This window comes from Pan troglodytes, chromosome 7 (assembly GCF_028858775.2).
Source record: "Pan troglodytes isolate AG18354 chromosome 7, NHGRI_mPanTro3-v2.0_pri, whole genome shotgun sequence".
NCBI lineage: Eukaryota > Metazoa > Chordata > Mammalia > Primates > Hominidae > Pan > Pan troglodytes.
The window spans coordinates 120,125,906-120,138,893 of NC_072405.2; the positions used below are offsets into that span (position 1 = coordinate 120,125,906).

Sequence of the window (12,988 nt, forward strand, 5' to 3'; positions counted from 1 at the left end):
TATTTTATTTTAGATTATGCCTCTTTCTTTTTCCCCTGAAATGTGGCTCCCTCTATGGATACTCTTTGGTCTTCTTTCAATTTTTCTGCACATTTCCTCTAATGATTGTTACAGCTTGAATTCCATATGTGAAAATAAGTAATTCACAATCTAAGCTGTTGGAACTTAAAAATATTTTGAGCCTTAAGGGAATGTAATTATGAAACCTGAGTCACAAAAACAGGCAGCTATAACCTAGGCAGCTGTAACATTTGTTTTTCTGATTATATGTTAGCATTTTTACTTACATTGTTTTATAAAATATTGTAAATGACTGACAGGTGCTGGGGAAGACTTCTTCCCTCCTACCTATTGGTCTTAATTACAAATTATCTTCTCTCTTTCCTCTCTCCCACAAAGACTTCATGAGTATCACATTGTTTAAGAGAGAATGTTAAAAACATTCTTTTGAATTAGAAAGAAAAATAAAGCAAGATGTGTGAAAAAGAAGACAAACTGCAGCTAAATTGTTATAACTCATAAACTGGCCTTGTATAGAAAATGTTACAATCCTACAAAATTTCATTGTTTTCTACCTATATAAGCGGACCTTAACTTTTAGCTTTGGAGTACTGATCCCATTCCTCTGAAGTCTGTTACCTGAATGGCTATTCTTAGCTTTACACTTGAATAAACTCTTTTATATTAATCTAGATTCTGATCCTTTCAATTATTTCACGTTGGCACTGGTAAACTTGCAAAACCTTCTTAACAGTCCTAATTGTTCACAGGAGTAACATTCTATCACATTTGCTCTATTACATAGACTATTCAGGCGACTCATATCCCATCACCTTTTCCATATTTTCATGGTTAGCTATAATTTTATGATGCACCTAGGTTCATAAGTGAGTCTGTATTTTTCCTTTTTCTATCTCCTTTATCTGTTTTTGTAATTTATAAAATCAATAGAAATCCAAAAAATACTTTGGACTTAACCAAAAACATAGGATCTTTATGATGAAAGTGAACATATAGAAAGACATTTCATGATCTTGGATGGATTACTTAGTATTACATAAATATACATTCTTAACAAATTATATATTACATACAAATAAATAAAAATGTATAAATAAAAATATTACAAAGACAGTAATAAAAGTAGTGTAGATTAGTGCAAGAACAGAACAGATCAATGCAAAAGATTAGACAACAACAGAGACAGACCTCTGTATAAAGGTAATTTGTGGAGATATACAAACATACCCAAGAATGACCCCTAAGTCAATGGGAAATAGATGTATTGTAAAAAACAAAATAAGGCTGTCCAACTCTATGGAAAAATAATAAAACTTAATTCCTACTGAGTACGATGTGATCTCTATTTAAATTAAACCTCACTATGACAGGTAAAACAATAACCATTCATGAAAAAGTCTCCTCTCTAATAAAAATCTTAAATTTTCAAAGCATAACTCATAAGGCAAAGAAATTTATGAATTTAATTCCATTCAAATCAAACATTTCTTTCAAAAAGGGAAGAAGTTAATAGACAAATGGCAAAATGACAGAAGAGATTTGCAATCTTAGAGCCTACTAAGGTTTTAAGATTTCTTAGTCATTAAAATGTCTTATCTTTACAAAAAATTATTTAGTTTACGAAAGCTTTTAAAATGGAATTTTATTCTTTTACCATAAATGTATATTCTTTTAGCATTTAAAAATGATTATTGCAAGATAGGTTGTATGAATGTATAATACCAGTGGAGAAAATAAACATTGTGTTTTAAACTGATAAGAAGAGATACTACACTTGATCTTAGCCAAAAGGCTGAGATGTGATTAACATTGTGTTTTATAGAGAGTGGTTCAATAGCCATTCCCATTAGAACCTGGAGAATTGGTTAAAACATATTCCCAGTTCTACACCAGCCCTATTTAAATTCACTGTGATATTAGATAGTTTTCCCCCATGCTGTAGGAAGTGAGGTCTGTCCTTTCTTCTAGCTATGCCTGTAGTGAGTAAGATTAGTTTCTTCCTAGGAGACTCTACAGGGATGTACAATTTCTTGCAAAGGTTGATCCTAAAATTTGTTCTCCAAAGATTTTTACCATTCTTTAGCTACTTGCAGTTATTTCCATAGTAGTTTAATTGTATTTTCTCTGTAGAGGAGGTACAGTTGATTTTATGGAACTGTGTTTTCTTTGGACAGGTTGAACATGAGTAGCTATATGTTTTAAAAATCCATAATCTGACAAAATTGCTGTTTTTCTCATAGTATGTCCTATCCTAAATGATATTGCTGGTGGAAGGATGAGCAGAAAAGTAGGTACAGTATGACAAGAAAAATAAAAACATTTGGGGGAATAAAGATGGCCATTTTCCCACAATGATGCTTTAGACCTTGGTGGTTCTGAGTGCCTACTGCTTAAGAATAGGTATCTCTTACCCATTTTCAAATTGGAAAATTTAAAGAATTTTAGGATTAAAGAGAACAGCATTTTGTATATTGTCATAATCCTGCTACCATGTTGGTAGCTACTTTGCTGATTACATGTTAGGGTGATCAATGTTGATTTTCAAGTGATTAGGGAAGATTAGGGGTATTCAAACTTTCTGTAAAGGGCCAGAAGATAAATAATTTAAATTTTGTGGGCCATATGCTCCCTGTCACAACCACTCAACTCTGCCGTTGTAGTGTGAAAATAGCCATAGACAATACACAAACAATGGGCATGGCTTTGTTCCAATAAAACTTTATAAGAACAGACAGTAGATTTGGCCCAAAGCCATAGTTTCCACACCTCTGGTCCAGATATAAGCATGTTGGCTCATGTTTGGTTGTGGTATGTGTGTCAGGAGTGGTTGTCCTTCCATAAAGATCAAGAGTCTGGCAATGAGCTGAGGGACTCGTGTTGGTAACAGAAAAATAAATGTCTTGGGATAGAGATTTATCCACACAAATAAAGTCAGGGTTAATTGAATGAAAATGTGTTTACAGTGACAAATTAATGCCCTTAAAGCATTAAAGAAAGATAAACTAGTGGATTTCTATTTCCATGGAGATTTTATGTAACACAATTGCCTTTTCACTGTGCCATTTTATGTAATTATCATTAGCACAGAGGCTATTAATTCAATATAATCAAGGAATGTAAAGGTCAGCTAACATTGTGCTATGTCCAGCACTAAATATTTCTCTCAATTTTTCCATATTTTATAATTGAGTTTTCTTGTCAGACTTTTCGATATTATTTTGAGATTTGGCTGTTCCTGCCAAAATGAGTGAAATTATTAACAAGAAATTGTCAGCATTCATTCACATTAAAAATTCCATTTAATATATATTTTTTCTGTTACATTAAGCAGAAGAGGCTTTCATTTATCTCAAATGTACCCATACTTGCTGTGGGTGAATGCAAGGAACATCACTTATTGATCTCAGTCAGAATTAATGAGCAATAGTTACTTGTGAGCCCGTGTTCTTTTGTCATCTTTCTTCTTCTCTTGCCCAGTGACTCAAACCACCATTATAATGGGCTTCCTCTGTACATTTATCATGTCTTTACTGATTGGGCTGTATTTGAAAGTCAGGCACTTTGAGCTTGTAACCCTGACTTTCACATGTCAGCCACATGTATAGTGTTGTGTTTTTAAAACATGGCACTCTATTACTCTCCAGTTTCTCCACAAGTGAAATAAACTTAGAAAATACATTTTTATATAATATATGACACTAAAAAGGTAAACTAATTAAAAAATTACTTAACAGGGAAAATAAAAATTGCTAAAAGCACTATCTTATTATTGAGCCCCACGCCTGAAAGAATTTCCTAGAGGTCTCAGTTCATCTTCGTAAGATCTATGTTTAAAGCATGCCAGAAAAATGTGTGCTAATTTTATGAAATTTCTTGGAAAGCAGATTGGATTTCATCATGTCACTACTCTTTGAGGAGTAGTATACTCAATATGGTACAGCATACTGACAGAAGCAAACAACCTATAGGTCATGTGATTACTAATGCTTACCTCCTCTACTTCACAGTCCTTACACAATTTTTTTCCCATTTATTTCACAATCTTTATTTTCTCTTTTTTTCCATATCCACTTTCATCACTGGAGTTTCAGCACTTATTGTTACCTAGTTTACTGAATTTATCTTCTGATTAGTCATCAAAACATCAGCCTTGACTTCTGTAATTCATCCTTCACACTATCATCAAAATGACTTTTCTTGCAAAAATGATTGTTACTTTCCTGCTCAAAAGTCTTCAAAGATTTCTAATTGTTTACAGGAAGAAAATTTAGACTCCTAGGCATGCTATTTTAGGCATGCTGTCTTAGGAAAGCAGAGCTTAAGACCAAGATCTTCATGCACATGGTTTATTTGGGAAGTGATCCAGGGAGCAGGAACCTTTTGAGGAATCTTAGGTTCTCAGATTCTCAAATGTATTGAAGAGCTCCCTGCTGGAGACTAAAAAGGGAAGTATTTGTTCTTCAGTTCCTTTTCCTTCCTGGTGAAGGGGAGCTCTGTGGGTTTCAATGGCCCTACCCATCTGGCTTGTACACGCATAATTGCCACATGTGATCCTACAGATGGCTCTAGCATATTATCAGAGAATGTCCTGGACAGGAAGTAAGAAGTATGGGACATGGGAAGGCAACATCCTGTAAGAATGCTCCTGCCCAAAGTATGCATGGAAATGATTTCCACAGTAGTGGCTGGAGTTAGAGATGGGGCTATTAGGATTTGAAGTAGTACCCAAGAATTGTCAAAATCATGTGGCATAAAAATGCTTCTTACATTATGTGACTTGAATTGCTGTCCAATCTGATATTTCATCATTCTTTTTCTATGCCCAGACCAAATGTATAGAGGCTACTAACTTGCTTATTAATTAATTTATTCATTAAAAGTTTGTTGAGCGAGATTATGTATCAGGTAACCTTTTAGACATTGGGGATGCAGAGAAGTTTCCAGGCCTCATGCAGGTTGTATTTGACTTGGAGGAGGCAAATAACAAACATGGAAGTATATGAATGTGATGATTTCAGTTAGTGGTAAGGGTGATAAAGATAATAAAGCAAGGCAATAAGATAAGTAGAGTAGAGGAAGGGCTGAGTGAAATCCTCTCCCTGGAAATTATATTTGACCTGCAGTTTAAAGGATGAAAGTGAAAAACCTATGGAAGAATCTGGGGACAGTATGCTGCAGGTGAAGATAATAAAAGTGCAAAAAATCTAGAGCTGCAAATCAGTTTTGTGTGTTCTAAAGGGAGGGAGAAGGCTATATGGTTAAAGTCTAGTGAGTAGAAGAGAGAGTGAAGAGAAGAAGAAATATAGATAGGACTAGAATTTGTAGATTCCTTTAAGTCAAGGTAAAAAGTTTGGATTTTAGTAAAATTTCATTGAAATATCACTGAAGGGATTTAAGAAGAGAAGAAATATGATATGATTTGCATTTCATAAAAATGCCTCTGGCTACTATAAGGATTTCCCTGGGACTTGAACCTTTCCCACCCTGTGCCATTGAAGATGCTGCCTTTATAATACATATCACCGTTTGAATGTGTTTTCCTTACAGGATGTAACTCTTCTTGAGAGAGGGCACCATGTCTTCATATTTTTGTAGACAGTGCACCTCACATATTACAATTACTAAATACATGATTGATAATAAGTGTTATAAGATGGATGAATGAATGCAGATTTACAAGGGTGTTTCAATAAGTGATAGTAGAATATGAAGACTACACAGCATACAGAGTAGTGGTTTTTCTGAACTATTATTCATTGCCCGAATATTTTCTAGTCCTCTACATCTAAGTCTTAAGATGACTGTGTTGTTCGCTTATGTTCGACTTGTGACTTACTCTGCTTTCAGGTCGTTCCCTCCTCTTCCACTGAATAGCTTAGATGTTTTTCACTGTGAAGTTAATTTTATTTCAGTAAGTACAAGAGAAGTAGTAGAGTATAGGTTTAAGAGTACAGAAATTTGAGTAAGGAAACAAGAATTTAAAGGGTGAGTTAAAATATGAACTTGAGACAGTGCAAGGAAGATCCAATGCTCTAAAAAGGCATTGGTGACTTTGAAAATCTTTTCAGAATGTAGAAATAGGACAGCCTCGCAGGTGTTTGAGCTGTATAGTTAGATTTGCGATTCAATCATGAATGTACTATTCATTAGCTCAGTGACCTTGAGTAAGTCACTTAATAAACCTCAATTTCTTCATGTATTTTATGTGAATAACAGTGTATACTCCATAGGATCCTTGTGAGGTTTAAGTAACCTAATTGTATATGAAATGCTTAGGACAATTTTGGACACATTTTATACTCTCTAAACTGGTAGTATTATTCTTAGTAACCAAAATATGTCTTGAAAGAGAATGACACAGTAATAGCCTTTTCCAACTGTAGTGATTAAATTAATTATTGGTTGCTGATATTTCCAGGAGAGTTGATTTGCAGGGTGTTTTTGTTGAGGCACAGAGCTACAGTCCAAGCTCCTTTGATTTCTGTTTTGATTTCCAAACTAGGGTCAAAATAAATCAATTTGTGAATCTTGCAATGAACCCATTATCCTTAAGGAGGGAGCATTTGGAAGACAAATTATAAAATTAAAAAGAATTCAGAATATTGCTGAGTAGAACTATAATCCTATTTCTCTTTGTAATTTTACATATGCAATTTTAGAATAATTCTACTTTGTTGGCTAAGAACAATTTTGGTTAGAAGTGGTAGAAAATTCAGCTCTAAGTGGCTAAACAGATAGTAGTTTATTTTTCTCTCATATAAGAAAAAGTTGAACTGTTCATCAAAGCTGTTAATCAGTGTTTTGATTTCCTTCCTTCTTGGAAAAATGATAGAATAGTACAATTCTATATGATAGATTTATGCTTCTTTCTTCCTTAAAGTTAGGTGTAGCTATAGTTGCTTTGGCCAATGGAATGTGAGCATGTGTGGCATTTCTGGGCAGAAGCCTTGAAGAGTTAGTGTTTCTGCCAAGCTCCCTTCCCTCTGCCATGGTGACTGGTGATATATCACATGACAGTCTAAAGGAACACAGCCTTCATTGGCCACTGGGGTTTTGAGGTTGTTGGTTACAGCAGCATATTCAACTGATAAATAGCCTTACTAACACAAACCATACCAGACATCAGCTTTATCATATCCTGTTTTATCATCTCTGTTTTTATTTTTATTCCTATCATATCATATTCTCAAGATGGCTGCGGCAACTCCAGGAATCATTTTAGTGTTCAAAGCAGGAAGAGTTGGTAAAGAGTGGTGATACCAGGCACATTATTCATTTTACCAAGAATGCAAAAAATATTCTGGGAAGCTTTTCAGACCTCCCCTTACATCTGCTTGGCCAGGAGAACTGGGTTAAATGGTTGCCACTAGTTACAAGGGAAGTTGTAAAGTGGGCATAGTTCCATCCCAAAAGAAACTGAGAAGTTGTGGGGATGTGATATTGATCAGGCCACTGACAGTGTATGCCGCAAGGGCACAGTTACCATAGCAAGTGTTCTTTTTTCCAAATGAAGATGGAAACACTCCAGTAGGATCAACTCAAAATCCCCATTTCAGGTCAGCAATCAACTATAGAAAACCACTTTTGGATTAATTCTCCCCACCACTGTATCCCAATGCATCAGTTTTATGAGCTAAACCCTATTTCCCAAATTGTTATTGAACAATTATATGGACAATAGTAAAAAAAAAAAAAATTTGACTGAGGCAAGATATATCACTTCTGTTACTTCTTCCTATCTACAAATCACCACATTTTGGTAAGCAAGAGAGTTAGTTTGATCTGGTCATAATAGTCTTTCATAAAAAATGTTAAAGGGACTTATTTTTTGAAAACATAAGCAATTATGATTTCAGTTATTACCCAAATCATAATCATCTTTTGGAAACTTAAAATTGACTCGTAGTTTGTTCGGAAGTCCTAGTATATATTAGAATTGCTGATCTTTAATATCCAGGCTATAATACTTTCACTTTTTTCATATTTTCCATTTTTGGGAAATTATATGTACTGCTCTTGTCTTTTTTAAAAAAAACGAAATGTCTTTAAAATGACATGCCCTTTTTTTAGGGAAGTTCCATTTTTAATTTGGACTTCTTGATGCTCATTATACAAAATCAATGTAGCTTTTTATATTTTAAAATTCTCTGTTGATGGTATAATGTGTTCAGCATATGTATGGGGGCGGTGGCTGAGAAGACAGGCATTTAAGCAACAGTTTGTCCTAAACTTGAGGGCTCCCTTTGATTTGGTTTAAAAATACAGTCACTAGTCATTTTTTCAGTTTCTTGAAGAGCTTAATAATATAGATATGTACTAAGCCTGCTAGTGTTTATAGCTCTGTTTTTTCCTCTGAGACTAACTTATAAGGCAAACACTCTCTCTTGATTTTGATACATGTAAAGTTGGGCTGAAACTGCTGTTTCCATGTTCTGCTTGACCGTCAACATTATGATTTTGGAAGACATGTGTATGGTTCACTCTGTAGTAGCTTCCCTTTAACAAGGCATTCAACAGAGCCTTCAGTTTCCCTTTCCAGCTTTTCCTTTGGTCTACTGGTTTATCATAAATAATTTGAAGGCATTGGTCACTTAGAAAATGTGACCAAAGACTGGGCCTACCAAGATCTTTCCAGAATAAAGCTTATGTGGTTTATGAACAGATCTCAGTCCTATGAATTTGTGAAATTCTTTGGAAAGCCATGTGATAATTTTACATTTGGAATAAAATGTGTTAATTACATTTTAATTGAGATTAAAAGTAACAGAATATCCTTTAAAAATACTTAAAGCTTTAAGACTTATTAAGTTGCTTAATGCTATAAACAAGCTTAAGTTTATTAAAATTAAAGATAAGGATTACAGAGTTTGTGAATGCAGGGAGTTCACTTGCTCAGTGTGCAGTAAAAAATTAACCTTGCCCAGAGAATCATTTGGCCTTTAACTAGCTTCTGGGAGATAACCTTTAAGCCCTTGGAATGTCCTGCTTGATAAAAGTGTCTGTTTACCAGGGGGTCTTGGGCCATTCCAGATACTCGATGACTTATGGTGGAGAACTTGGGCCATGCAGTATTAACTTGATACTTGAGGAGCTGGGGATAGGTCAGCCAGGCAGGTGGTTAGTGATGTTTATGTGGCCAAGCCATAATAAACCTCTGAACACCAAGATTTGGGTGAGTTTCCCTGTTTGGCAATACTCCATGCGTGCTGTCACACAGTACTGTTAAGAAAAACCATTGCTATCCACGTTGTAACCATAATAAGTCCATTTATCAATACTCAGCAAGTCAGTACACTGAGACACAGGGTTGCATCAGATAAAGTGGTTTAATTGTAGGACTGCTGAATGAGAGGATGGGAGGAAATCTCAAATCCATCTCCCTGTAGAGTTTGGGACTAGACATTTTAAGGGTTTTGGAGTGGGCTGACATGTGAAGAGTACAGGGTGAAGTGATAGGTCAGAGAACAGAATAAACTGTATTCCTATGTTGATTCTGTTCCTCTGTGGGGGTCTTCAAACTGGTTGGCCTCAGCTGTTTTGTTGGAATTCAGGATCTGAAAAACATCTTAAGCAATTCTTAAACAAAAGCCTTATGATTCTAACATCAGAAATCCTATCGACTGGAACAGTAGGGATGTGAATGTTATCTAGTGACTTTTGGTTACAAGGAAGTGGGTCAAAGTGCAGCCCGATTAATGCTTAATTTTACCTATACTTCTGTCCAGAATTCTTGTTAGCGTTGTGAGGACAAGTTCAGCATGACTTTACCAGGAAAGGACAAGTGGAAGCACCATCAAGCACCACACTTGGTCTCTCATGGACCCTGCTCTTGGCAACTCTTCCCTTTGTTGATTTTAACCTGTATCTTCACTGTAATAAACTGTTGGTGAATATAATGGCTTTCTGAGTTCTGTAATTCCTCCTAGTCAATTCCTCCTAGTCAAATCCACGGTAATCTTGGAGACCTTCTGAATTACATTTAGATTGTCATCCTTTGGCTACTGGAAATTTGCTTTAAGTCTAAAAATAGTTGCAAAGAATCCCCACCACTTTCTTCCGCAGGCTCAGTCCACCACAAAGTCTCCTTCTTTGGTGGACTCAGAAATGCTGCAATTAGATGTGTTGGATGGTAGTTACACCTGCTTCACTGCACTCCCATGAGGGGAGGTGATGGATGGTTTCTGATGCAGGTAGTTCTTTGCTTTATTACTAGTGAACATGACTCTCACAAATTCTGTCCTTCACTGATGCTGTGGTCAGCCTAGGAAGCATTGGGAAGGAGACTAAGAATGTTTTCATCTGGCTGGGCGCGGTAGCTCAGGCCTGTAATCCCAACACTTTGGAAGGCCGAGGCAGGTGGATCATGTGAGGTCAGGAGTTCGAGAGCAGCTTGGCCAACATGGTGAAACCCCGTCTCTACTAAAAATACAAAAAAATTAGCCAGCCTTGGTGGCATGCACCTGTAGTTCCAGCTACTTGGAAGGCTGAGGCAGGAGCATCTCTTGAACCTGAGAGGCTGAGGTTGCAGTGAGCCGAGATCGTGCCATTGCAGTCCAGCCTGGGTGACAAGAGTGAAACTCTCTCTCAAAAAAAAAAAAAAAAAAAAAATGTTTTCATCCAGACATCCAGTTTCTTTCTTCCTCCTAACCTAACATCTCATTGCCTCAGCTTCTGTTTTCCTGAACTTAGGCTATATTCTCAAATTACTGTCAACTAAACCCTGCTAGTGTAAGCTAAACATGGCTTAGAACACTCCTTTTTGGAGCATTTTATTTATGATTAGTAATACTGAACACTGGCTTTCTGAAGGAGAGGAAGTATTTGGGGGACAAAAAATTTTTCACTGCCTATTTTCAATGGCCGCATTGGGCATGGGGAGATCAGAAAAGTGTCTTTTCTGATGTGACCCAGTATTACTCCTGAAAAGAGAAGTTGAATTGATTTGGGAATAACTTCACTTCACTTAGCCATTTGCAATGATCTCTTTCAGGCTTATTGGTATTTATTTACACATTCTTGTGCCAGTAATATCTCCCTCTTCACCCAGATGAGAGGTCTGAAGCACTTTATACCATGTTCTTGAGCAGAAATTCTAGAACCTCTGGGACTCTCACCAGGAAACTCCTTGCTAAGCTTCTTGCACCACCTACTGTTAGGGTCTTTGCTTTCCCCCAGGTTTTTACCTCTTTATCCAGCTCTCTGGAATTAACCTTTATTTTGATTCCTTCTTTAGTTGTAGACTCAACCTGAATTCCCCATGGCTTCTGTCTTGACTTCATGTACATCTCTGTAGCTCTCATTACGCTTGTCTCATCACATATCTTCCCCTGTAGGGTGAAAGAACTGTGTCACCTATGTTCCCACTTGTGTTCCCAGTACCTAACACAGTTCCAAAAAAACAGTAGTTGCTCAATAATCATTTGTTGGATTGATGAATGAATGAGAGCTAGGCATATTTCCACTTTCATATCTGAACTGCCTCCAGGAATGTCAGTTTAAGTCAGAGACTTGGTACCTTTAGTTTCCTGACTTGAGCTTTTTGAGAATTTAGCGGTTATAATTTAAAAGGTCTTTTTTGTAGCTTGATGAATAAGAACATCAGTGAAATTTTTTTCCAAACAAAAAGGCAGCAAACTATCAACAAATCCTGCAGAATATTTATTTAAAATAAATACTTAGGAAGATCAGAGATAAAATAATTGCTATCTACAATACAAAATAAAAATCAGGCCACTGGAGGGGGGCTGGGAAACAGAGAGACTTCTTACAAATTGTCATTCTTCAATTAAAGATTGCTTTCTATTTTGGTAGCATCTCTGCTGAGAGCATTCCCACAGTTTTTAATAGCTCAGTCTCAGCTGTCAGGAACATTTGTGTTAATTTTTCCTGTTCAGTACACATAAGAATTTCTGTGCCTGTTGTTTGCAGATACCAAAGTCTGCTTCCTAATAATGTGACTGAATATGTCCATCAAATATAGCTGTAAAAATTCCCTTCTGTTTCTTGAAAACCCTGGGATGTTATAAGATTTTTCTGCTTGGATATCAAATCATATTAAAAATTAAATGTAACAGTGGAACTATTTAGAGATATTTCTTTTGCTGTATTAGTATGCTCTGGTGAAAATGAAGAAAGGATACCATATGATTACATTTTTTGACCTTATTGTTATTATTATCAAGAGGGTGATTTGCACATCATTTTGAAAACATTAACTATACATGGAAAACAGGTACATTAAGAATTAGACAAACATTACTCCTGCATTTTTAGTGGATTCAAATGCTTCCTGTTCTCAAAAATCGTTTGAATCTTCTCCATATTGAGTATATTCATTTGCTATAACTGCTATTAAACATTGCTGCTACAATTAACAGTTTCATACAATTCCCATTTGTCATTTCACAGCTCTGTAGCTCAGAAGTCCAGGTGCAGTGTAGCTCAGCTGTTTCTCTGATCTGGGTTTCAAGGACAAATTCAAGGTGTTGGCAAGGTGCATTCTTTTCTGGAGGCCCTAGGGATGAATCTCCTTTCAAGTTCTCTTGGATTATTGGTAGTGTAATTCCATGGAGTTACAGGACTGAGGTCTCAATGTACTTATTGGCTGTTGGCTGGGGATTCTCAGCTTCCAGAGGCTGCCTGCATTCCCTGGTTTGTGGCCTCCTTCCTCCATCTTTAACACCAGCAATGGAAATTTGAGTCTTTTTATGCTTCTACCTCCCCTTCTTCATTATCTTTATTGTGCTTTCCTCTTCTGTGGCATCTCTCTCCTGATTCTTGCTGGAAATTTTCCTCAGCTTTAAAGGGCTCAATTGATGATATAGGGCACACTGGGGTAATCCAGGAAAATTTCCTTATCTTAAGGTCTATAACCTTAATTATACCTGCAAAGTATGCCATAGTAATTGGTTAATGTTTAATTAGCTAAGTGTTAGGAATCTTGGAGGAACAGGGGTGGCAAGTAGAG

General features: G+C 36.1%; 1 pseudogene; it reads right to left on the minus strand.

Moving 5' to 3' along the window:
- Window positions 1-1,719: 1,719 nt before the first annotated feature.
- On the minus strand, window positions 1,720-1,825 carry LOC112204328 (U2 spliceosomal RNA; annotated as a pseudogene).
- Window positions 1,826-12,988: the final 11,163 nt, after the last annotated feature.